Source organism: Geospiza fortis, unplaced genomic scaffold, assembly GCF_000277835.1.
Source record: "Geospiza fortis unplaced genomic scaffold, GeoFor_1.0 scaffold75, whole genome shotgun sequence".
Taxonomy (NCBI): Eukaryota; Metazoa; Chordata; class Aves; order Passeriformes; family Thraupidae; genus Geospiza; species Geospiza fortis.
In genome coordinates this window covers 222477-232681 of record NW_005054360.1, presented here as the reverse complement: position 1 = coordinate 232681, position 10205 = coordinate 222477, and the positions used below count along the sequence as shown (strand labels likewise).

Sequence of the window (10205 nt, the reverse complement as noted above, 5' to 3'; positions counted from 1 at the left end):
CAGCCGCGCCGCCGTGCGAGAGGCAACATTTCCAACGCGATTACAGGCCTGAGCCTCCGCTGGAATCCGAACCCGCAGCCTTTTAAATCTCTGTCATGGGACAAAAGCCTTTCCACACGGTATTTTTTTTTTTTTAAGCTCATAACCACCAAGCCCACAAACATTCCTGATAAATGCTCCTCTGTCTTTTTTAGCGTCTAGTTTAAAAGTAATTCATTATATAAACTCTTTGAGGTTTTGTTTTCAGTTGGATTCTTTCAAGCCGCTCGGAGAATGAATTGGGGAAAAATCAAGATACAGGAATTCAGCTTTAGCGAAGCCAATAAAAATGAATGGTAGCAATATGTAAGCAGGGACTTGGGTTAAGAAGGATTTCGAAGCCTCGGTAGCAAAACATATAGAAACATGTAACTAATTCTCTTTTGGCAGATCAGAGGCCAGCAGCCTGCATGAAAATCAATAGATCTACCAGGCTGCAAGGCAAAAAAATAGTCTGTCTCAGAAGGATGAGATCAAATCCCACAGATTCCAGCAGATGCCACATGTGCTGATTTAGCAGAGAATATCAGACTGATTTAGTCTATCCAAATCATAACACTGAGTCAGAGATGGTGGAACAAACTTAGTGTTGAGTTACAGCATCAAGACCAGAAAGTTTATCCACAGACAACTTCTGAATTAGATTAAGAACGAAAACTGAGATATTAATAGAAATAGGCAATTTCTCACTTAAATTTATACTCCAGCACCAGGTAGCAGTATCTTGCATGTCTTTTTAAACAGACCTAGTATGATATGGTCTTCCAAGTTTTCTTCAATTCTGACTTCAATATAACATCAGCCAAATTGTTTGCAATGACCTCTCAACTACCCAGTCCAGACAGGCTAGGAAAATTCCCCTACATTTCCGTCTACATCTCGATCTGGCAGAAATGTCATCCTGTCTACTTTGATTATTGAACACAGAAATGTTTTGTGTATATATAAATTCAGTACAGAAGCTCTAGGAGGATCACTCTCCTCATGCTCCTGTGTTCTCACTTCCAGTCAAAAAAAAAAAAGGCTTTTGAGTAAATTACAATGAACAATTGATAAATGAACAAAACTATTGTTCATTAGATCAGACATACATATTCTCTAGCACTTCAGAAATATTTATGTTCCTTTTTAACAACTAATTCTATATGGTCTTAAAACCTGGCAAAAGTCCCAGAAATCTGACATGGAAAACATAGAAAAAATGAAAATACAATTTAAACATTAGCACTGCTATTTAAGGTCTGCAGTACAGTGCTCCCAGCAGAATACTCCTATAGTTGCCCTGCAATTATAAAGAAAATAGTGTGATTTTATTTAGAATAGTGTTTTTACTGGCCCTGGGTTCCTCCTGCTCATTCTGATTGTGGACTATTTTAGGAGGAGAAGTGATGGCCAGCCATCCCACTTATCTGATGTTTCTTTTGTGATATGAAGGAATGTACCTTTAACACCGAGGTTTTCCAAAGTCTGGACAATCACAATAAGCCTCTTGCAATTTACATTCACCGCCAGCTGGAAGCATGAGAGGTTTCTTGCAGGAATAGTGAACACTGAACACCACCAACTTCAAGAAATGTAAAGTAACTCAGAAACCTCTGACGGAAAAAGAAAGCCAGTGTGGTTGCCTGGAGCAGCACCGTGAAAGCTGTACCAAGACATTATCTGTACACAGGGCCCAGAAACTGAGAGCTCAGAAACTAAGGGCATTTTAAAACCCCTTATCCTAAAATAACACAAAAGAAAGTACAAAACATACTAGCATTAAATGCCTTAAAGAAAGGAACCTTTTCAGCCTTGTACAAAACCAGGGTTAGCTGTGGAGGTCAGTAGTGTTTGTACCAAGAACCTTAATAAAAACAGAATCAGTGCACTCTAGCTCCTTAAAAGGCTTTCCCTCCATCTATTGTGGGGAAAAAACCTAGAAAATAAGACTAAAATAATGATGAAAACAACAACAGCAGCAACAACAATAATAATCATTAAAATTTATCTACTTTTAGCCAGCACCTTTAGTTTCCATAGCCAAGAGCACAAGACAGAGTTGATCTCTTGACTTTCCCAGCCCCAGTGAGCAGCCAGGTGCCCCTTGGGACAGTGCCAAACTGGTCTGGAAGTGCTGCTCTCATGGCCACAGCAAAATGCTCCCACTGCTGAGACTGACAGTAAATGGTATTGATAGCGCTGCTAAGGGGCCTGAGCAAACCAGACACTCAAAAGGTAGAGATGGTCTAAGAGAGATTGGTTTTTTGGTTGTGGACCTGTGGCTTGAAAACTGGGTGTCACCTTATGAGAACTTCTGCAGCTGCAGAAAGTAGTTTCTCAAAGTTTCCTTTGGCAAAGGAAGAGACTAAAGATGGCACACTTTGGTATCACCAAAATCAAACCAAACCAAAGAGCCTGTCCATAAACCATAATCATCACTCAGGAAGCATAATCACCTCTGCTGCTGCTCAGGACAGGGAGCAGTTGGGACAGCAAGGTCTCAAAGCATGTCTCATTTTAGGGGAAAATTCCTTGGTCTCAAGCTGGATTTAATTTGTGTATCTAACAATGCCATTCCTTACAACATTACCGGAGTCTGTTTAGAGAATTAGTGAAACTCCTTTAGCAGCTGCAGACAGCCAGAACCATTATATTATTAGGTTCAAATAAAGAGCACCCCAGTACAGTCACTGGGATGAATCACTAAAAACAAGTTAAATAAACTTGATTAACCAGTTCACAGCACGCAATCAGCATTTGTTTATCTGTGGGATCAACAATAACAGTGGTTCCTTTTAATTACTGTGCTCAGATCTGAGACCATCAATATCAAAACAATGCACAGAGAATAATTGCCAACAGGTTATGATGCTTTAATTGTGTTTAAAATTAATGTCCCAGAGCGACTTCAACACTTCTGGATTTAGCATGTGCGTAAGAGGAACAATTAACAAATGCTGGCTGCACTCAATTAGTCAAGTTCATAATATAAAACAATGACTCCATGGCTCTAGCAATTATTCAGAACTAAAAATCTGGGAAGGTAATTATTAATAGTTAAATCATAAAAAGTGTTCCATAATTAAAGACTTGTCTCAAGGTCCATGAGAAATCCTGTTGCCACTGTGAAAAATGTCATGAATGCTCTCCACAGGAACCAGCCTGACACTTTTTGACCTGTTGTCCAGAAAAAAATATTAGACCTGGAGTGGTGAGGCAGGGGGGAATTATGAGCACCCAAGTGGGTCACACCACAGCACCTCTCCAAGCCTTTATATGGCCAGAGATGGCTTGGGCCTGCCCTGCAGGAGGGGAGCATCACAAGGATGCTCCAGCATGTCAGCAAACCTCCTCTCTGTACTCTGGGGAATCATGGGTTGCTATTCACTACCAACCAGTCAGATTTGAAAAGGAGAAAGGAACTTCATCCAGAGAAAGAGCACTGACTGTGAAGTTCTGATTTCCTCCTTGGACCACAGAGAGTAGCTTAAGGGCTGCAGCTTGTTTGAACACATCTCTGCTCTCATTCATCCTCAGCATCTTCACTGCCAGGCTGGGTGGTGGCCTCTCAGTGCTTAAAATTAAAATAGACTTAATTCTGAAAGAAGAGGACTGTGTCCAGATAGCATATTATCAAAAAATGTACACTAACAGCTACTAGCTTGTACAGGCAAAATGAAAAAAAATTCTGAGGTCTATCAATATGAATCCATGTAAATACATCTGGAGGCAAAGAGGCTTAATTTTTAAATTAATTGTTTATTGATTAGGTATTGTACTACCTAAAGAATTCTAGATTATTAAGATATGGAGGAGGGCTTTATGATCATTTGGTCTCATCCACTTACAAAGAGATCTCAATGAAGTGGGTCCTATTTTTAATGCAAGCATAGTGGTTAAAATATTCAGTGCTTAAATTAAAAGAAAACATCTGAACTTGATTTTAAAAAGTACAATGACAATCTAAAACAACTTCTGGGATTACTTAGCATGAAATTATCTTCCCTGTTAAAAATCTGTGGAGAGTTTCAGTATTTATACACTGTACATTCCAGTTCAGTTAAGAAGTCTCATACTTGTGAGGAAAAATTAGACCAAAGAGTGAAACGGTAACACTCAGATGAAGCAAAAAGTAAATTGAGTATGAGGTTTCTGCTCATCTCCACAACAGAATTTCATTGTGTCTTGTCAGACCTGCAGGTTTCAGCTCTTGAGAAATGTTGAGGCATAACAGTGGTGCCAAGAGCCCGGCCTAATCACTAAAATAATTATACAAAAAGAGTGACTAAGAAGTGGAACATTAAATATTCAGGCAGAAGATATATTCGTCCTTCCAATTCCGTTTCAAATACAGCTCTGGGAAGTGGCTATAATCACCTGTCACTTGGCATTGCCAAGCTGTCAGGTGCTCATCTCCAAGTAACACATTAATCTTTGTGCACTCCAAAAGACATTTTCTTCAAGTTCACAACTCTCACACCTGGACTTAGATCATGTTAAATAGGTTATATTTTCTGTTTTCCAAGTTTGCTCTTTGTTTCCTTCCTCTCTCTCCAGTATTTTAAATAAATTAAAAGGCCTGAAAGCAGTGAACACTTTTGCATGCCCTAAAACAAACTGAGAAAAAGAACTGTGGTCATCACAAAGAAACATTCTAACATTCATGCTAACATTATAGTGCGGACACAAACAACAACAACAAAAAAGAGGTGATTCTGTTCTTTCATCAATAACTTTGTCTCCCTCTCTAATTTGGGACAATCCCAACAAAGCTAACGGTAGATACACTTTAGCATGACTTCCCTTTCTGTCGCCCAAGGGAAGATGGAACAGAGCTAAATGAGCATAATTACAGGATCCATGTTCCTGCCCCATGCAATGGAACGCCTTTTTTCAGTTTTTGTACCCTCTTGCTGTCATCCCACCACACCAAACTAATATTAATATGACTACCCTGCCAGCAGCACAGCCAGCTCCAAGCTGGAGACCCTGACATGCCTCAGCTCCTCTGCCACCTGCCAGCCCTTCCTTCACACACCACTTTTCACACAGGAAGGTAAAGAAAGAGATCAGCCTGCAAACTCTGAAACAGAAAATATGATCATGTTTTTGTAAGGTACCAAACAAATTACTCTGTGAAAGCAAAATATGCCTTACATTGCAGAAATTTTAATCACTACAGTTTAATGGGATAAAAAGCAATATGTGGGTGGGAAAGAACAGTGTAGGGGATTGTTTCTGAAGGAGGTGGACAAAAGGGAAGGGGGAAGGTTGCTTTAAATTACATCTGGGCTAAAATCAATTTCTATTTCTCCCCAGTGTAAAGCATTTTGATTTTGATAAGTTCACTTTGGATGAAGTGACTCAAAGAGAGCTCTGGTTGAGTTTGGATTCAAATTGATCCAACTTTTTAGCAGTGCCAGAAGAACAGACTTCTGCTTGAAACACTGATTATCACTGGTTTCATGGACATTTGCAGGATCTGGTTGTAAATTTATGAGGCAAGAGCTTTAGTGATCAAAAATACCAGGAGCTGCTCTACATAAAGTACATTTGTACTTTGAAATAATATGAGAGATCCTTTACTTCAGCTTTTACCAAGTACACATTTAGTTTATAAGACTGTCAGGTGACTGCTTGAATAGACAGGAAATACAAAGTATACTTCAATGGAGACTGGGTTCAGAAATAAAGTAATAGTTCAAGCTATGCTGTGACTACCATAACCACCTACTTGTCAATCAGTATTTCTGATAAATAATCTACCACCAAACAAAATTCAATAAAAGAATGGTAAATAATGATTAGAAATATAACACAATGGCACCAGTGTTGCCAACCCGCAGGAATCATGTAATTCATGATCATGGTCTTTCTCAAAAAGTAAAACTTTTGGGAAGACTATTAATTTTATTTGTCTTTGGACTGTACCCAATCATATATTTGACTTTTCTCGACAATGTCACTGGGAAGAACTAGATTTCTTTCTCAGAATCAGACTAAAATCAAGTGAGAGCTCAGGACCATTGTGACTTAATGAGTTGGACATTTAAAATAATTTTTTCTCCCTGTCCCCACCACAACAATGGCAATACTATACAACAAATGAAAATCTGAATATCTGAAAAAAGATAAAGACAAGTAGAATACATTCTTACAGCTTTGTTTCTATGTAGATCTGGTACAAGTTGTGGTATGTAAAAAGTAGTAGCTTTTATTTCTACCCTTTGTAGGGCACCAGACTCTGAGGGCAGATGTAAGAGCAGATGTCTAATGTAGACCTTTCAACTTGTAAATGTATCAATGACCTCTCCCACAGTATCTACATCTCCCTCCTTCAAAGTGCCTCTCTGACCTCCCCAGACCATGCTCGTGCTATTATTAAGACAGCTGATTAGTAAGAAAGCAATTGGAGTTGACAGCAGTGGCACTGCTGTTCTTTTTCAGGCCTACCCAGTCTGTTCTGCTGGGATGCACACTTACTAATTCACTCTTCAGTATTTAGGGTTTCATAGCTTTAGGGCAACAGGGACCATTTGATTATCTTGTCTGATTTCCCATCTATCACAAGCCATTAAATTTGATGTAGGATACTCACACAAAAGCCAAAAGCTTAAATGAGATGAAGACGACATTACTGATCTCAGGACACCAATGGTGCATCTGCACTAGCATTTGTTTAAAACCCCACCACGCATGCAATGAGATCCACCCAGATGATCAGCATAAGAAAGTGAAGGACATCAAACTCCTGTCTGAGGGAGCTTAACCCTGAGCAAAGTTCTCTCCTCTGCCTTTAATTCCCCACATGAGACATCCACCTTAAGAAACCTCCAAACCATCCTAACCAAAGACATGATACACTCATCCAGTCACTGTCTCCAGCACGGTCCATCTTTTATGCATGAGAGAAAAACCTGAAAGGAAAAACACCTCAAAACATACCTGTCCTGATGTACATGGAAGGGAACAAATCCTCCTGAGCACTGCGCGTTATCTGCTGCAAGGTGCAAGCACGGCAGTTGATTATAATCACTGCCTTTAATACAGAGCTGCCACTGCTGTTATTTGAGGGTGTTTCAGCGGGCAGCACATGGCTGATGGAGCTGCTGACACGTCCAGCAGCAGCAGGACCGCCACAATCCTCCACCCTGCAGCAACCACCCACTAAACACAGGTTTTCTTACTCCTCAAATGCCTCAATGGCTTTGCAAATATCCCTGTTCTCATTTCACACACTGTGTTACAGTTAACTAACTCATTTTTAATTACCCTCAGTGCTAAGAACTTGCACCCTATTTCTTCATGACAAAGTGGCCTTAGCTGCAGTTTCCAAGGATCAGTTTTATTTCCCTTTGTCAGCCAGACCCACCAGTGCTGTATGACATGTGCTAGGTAGGAAAACCATCTCACAGCCTCCTCCTCACTCACTCAATCACTCACTCAATCACTCACTCACATCAGCTGAGCTCCATAAAACTTGCATTCTCTTTTTGCCTCAGTTTACTTTTTGGAAAACAAGTCTTTGCCTGTTTTCACTTTTCTTTACAGTATCCTCATCATTTCCTTGCAGTACAGCTAGTGGGATTGTCAGAGCCCATTCTTCTGAACTTAATATACTAACAGTAAGAAAAGGGTACGTGACCTAAATTTACCTCTGAAAACACTGGTGCAGCTGGATGCTGCACAAACAACACAGAGCCCCCAGGGAGAGGGGACCTGAGGCTGGGGCACTCTGCTCAGCCAGGACGGGAGCCTGTGGCTGCAGCAACCTCCTCCCAAAAAGGGAAAACATGTTTCAGGTTCTGCAAGGGTAAAATGTCCAAACAGCAACTGAGATGCAGTGTCGTGACTCATGTCATATCTTATTCCTCCTACAAGGGGAAGTCTGCTGCTCCTGTGCAAGAAGATAAAAAGGGAGGAAAAGTAACAAAGCTCTGTCTCATCAGGCCACAAGAAGCATACAGAACTGCCTGGGGTGAGGACAAGAATAAGCAACGTCAGCACAGGAAGGTGTCACACTAGGTTTAAGCTTTTGCAGTGATAGAGTCTCTGTCTCTCTCATGAATAAATACATAACCCAAGACAATTTAATTCCAACTGTCCTGTATTTCCTACAAAAAGTTTTCAAACCACAGGATGATTCACAGGTGAGCATTCCACTGACAACACAAAGTGACATTTTATTAGGTATGACCCTTTACAAACTCAAGTCTGCACTGAGATATACAAATATGTCTCCTAACATAGCATATGCCTTTACCTGCAGCACAGTGCAGGGTAGGGAACAGGCAATAAGTTCTGACAATGACAGCTTTTCCTCAGTCCAGAAGAAAAGGCTGTTAAATATTAATCGGCCACATAGACAATATGCAGCTTTTACTGCATATGTAAATACTACAATACTCTGATTTCCAAGACTCATTTGCAAAATGTAGCTCTGTAATTTGTTCAATCTTATTTATGATTTTCATACTATTAGTAAATATTTTATAATTAATAAAATAAAGTCCACTAATAAATTCCCTTTTTTTCTCATCCTTCTTTTGCTTTTTTGCTCTAGAACTGCCATTAAAAGATAATAGTTCACGACTGCAGCTGGAATGATATTTAAATCCTTTCACCAGCTGGAGGATATTCTGGGCAAAGTCCTAGAAGGAAAGAAGCACCAAATCCCTTTGAGACAAGATACAGTATTACTTACATGCCTCCATTTCAGTCTTACAAGCTCCTGTAAGTCCTCTCTCACAACAGAGAGTAACGCAGGAGTGCCCTTGGTGAAGAAGTAAGTGAAGGATGAGTTTGCAGCCCAAGAGTAGTACTCATGTAATGCTTTTAGTCTGCTCTTCTGCACTGTCTTCTAAAGTGCCTAAACTCAGCCAGAAAACACAGGCTGAATGCCACAGTTAGGGGTAAAATGCTGCAGGCAGTAATTATCAATCACTTTCTTTTTCCAACCATCAAAGAAGGTAATTTGTTTGTTTTCCCCACCCAGCAAGGACAAGACTGGGTGGTCTTGTGACTTAAGAGTCTGAGAAATATTCCTTTCCAGGACGGGGCTACCCCAGGCCTCTTGGGCAGCATGAGGTCCTTTTTCAGCATGGTCTCACACTGTATTTGATTTTAGCCACAGACATTAAGACTGTAGCAATGTTTTGCAAATCATCACTAAATACCTTTTCTTCATAGTGCCATGTAACTCTCGGGAGCGTTTCCAAGAAACGAATAAAGCCTTGCTTGTGGAAAGGTAACATGTTTCCAGTTCCTCGGCTGTCTTCATCAGCATGGGACTGCCGTGCCACAGAGATTTTTTTATCAGGTTGAAGACTAATTCCCCTCCATATTGCAGTAGTTGTCACCAGTTGCAAGAACATAGCAGCTTTGTTCAATATGTAAGTAACTGTGAATTCCGATGCTGTTATTTCATTGAGGGAGAGACATCCCAATTAAACATTAACATAAAAACTCAGCACCTTGCAGGAAATTCAAACAATTATCCTATTTATTTAAAAGCATCTCATGGACTGCTACACATTCAGACTTCAAAAAAATGATTTAAATTTTTTGTTTCCCTTCTTAAACAGTGCACTTCTGATAATACCTGTGCTGAAAGCCACGCCAGTTAAAGCTGAAGTTGTTTGCGTACTGAAAAACCGAAGTCACGGAGTGTTCAACGCTGCAATTCAGCCGCCCTTTGCAGTGAAAGGAAGCTAGGAGAAAATGGGACAGGAACCAGGATGAAAAGCTTTCTGAAAGCTGCAGCTGCAGCCAACAGCTGAAATTTTAAATCAGACATTATTTTCTCTCCTCATCTTGTAGGCTCTGCTACAGTTTCAATGAACCACAAATTTAGCCACAGAGGCACTATCGCTTGTAATTTTCTTTTGCTGATGGAGCTAAAATAAGAACCATTAACACTTCCCCAACTTCAGAAAGCAGAGTATGTCACTCTCCAGTAGGGCTCTTGACAGGTTCCATGTGGACGTGTTAGGCAAGTAGCAACCCCCAAATGCAGCACTGTGAAATTAGCAATTTAATATTGCAGAGAGAACCTGAAAAACAAGATCATACGGGTCAAGGAAAGCAGAAGCAAGAACTGCTGCCATTTCCCAACCCAGTGGGAGAACGGACCTGTGATAGCCAGCAGACATGGCTCCCTTGGATTTCCAGAGGGCATGTAGCAA

General features: G+C 40.4%; 1 protein-coding gene across 3 annotated transcripts in view; it reads right to left on the bottom strand.

Annotated features, from left to right (window-relative positions):
* KIAA1217 (KIAA1217 ortholog) overlaps positions 1-10205 on the bottom strand; it is a 354729-nt gene that overhangs the window by 177514 nt on the left and 167010 nt on the right. The window lies entirely within an intron of this gene.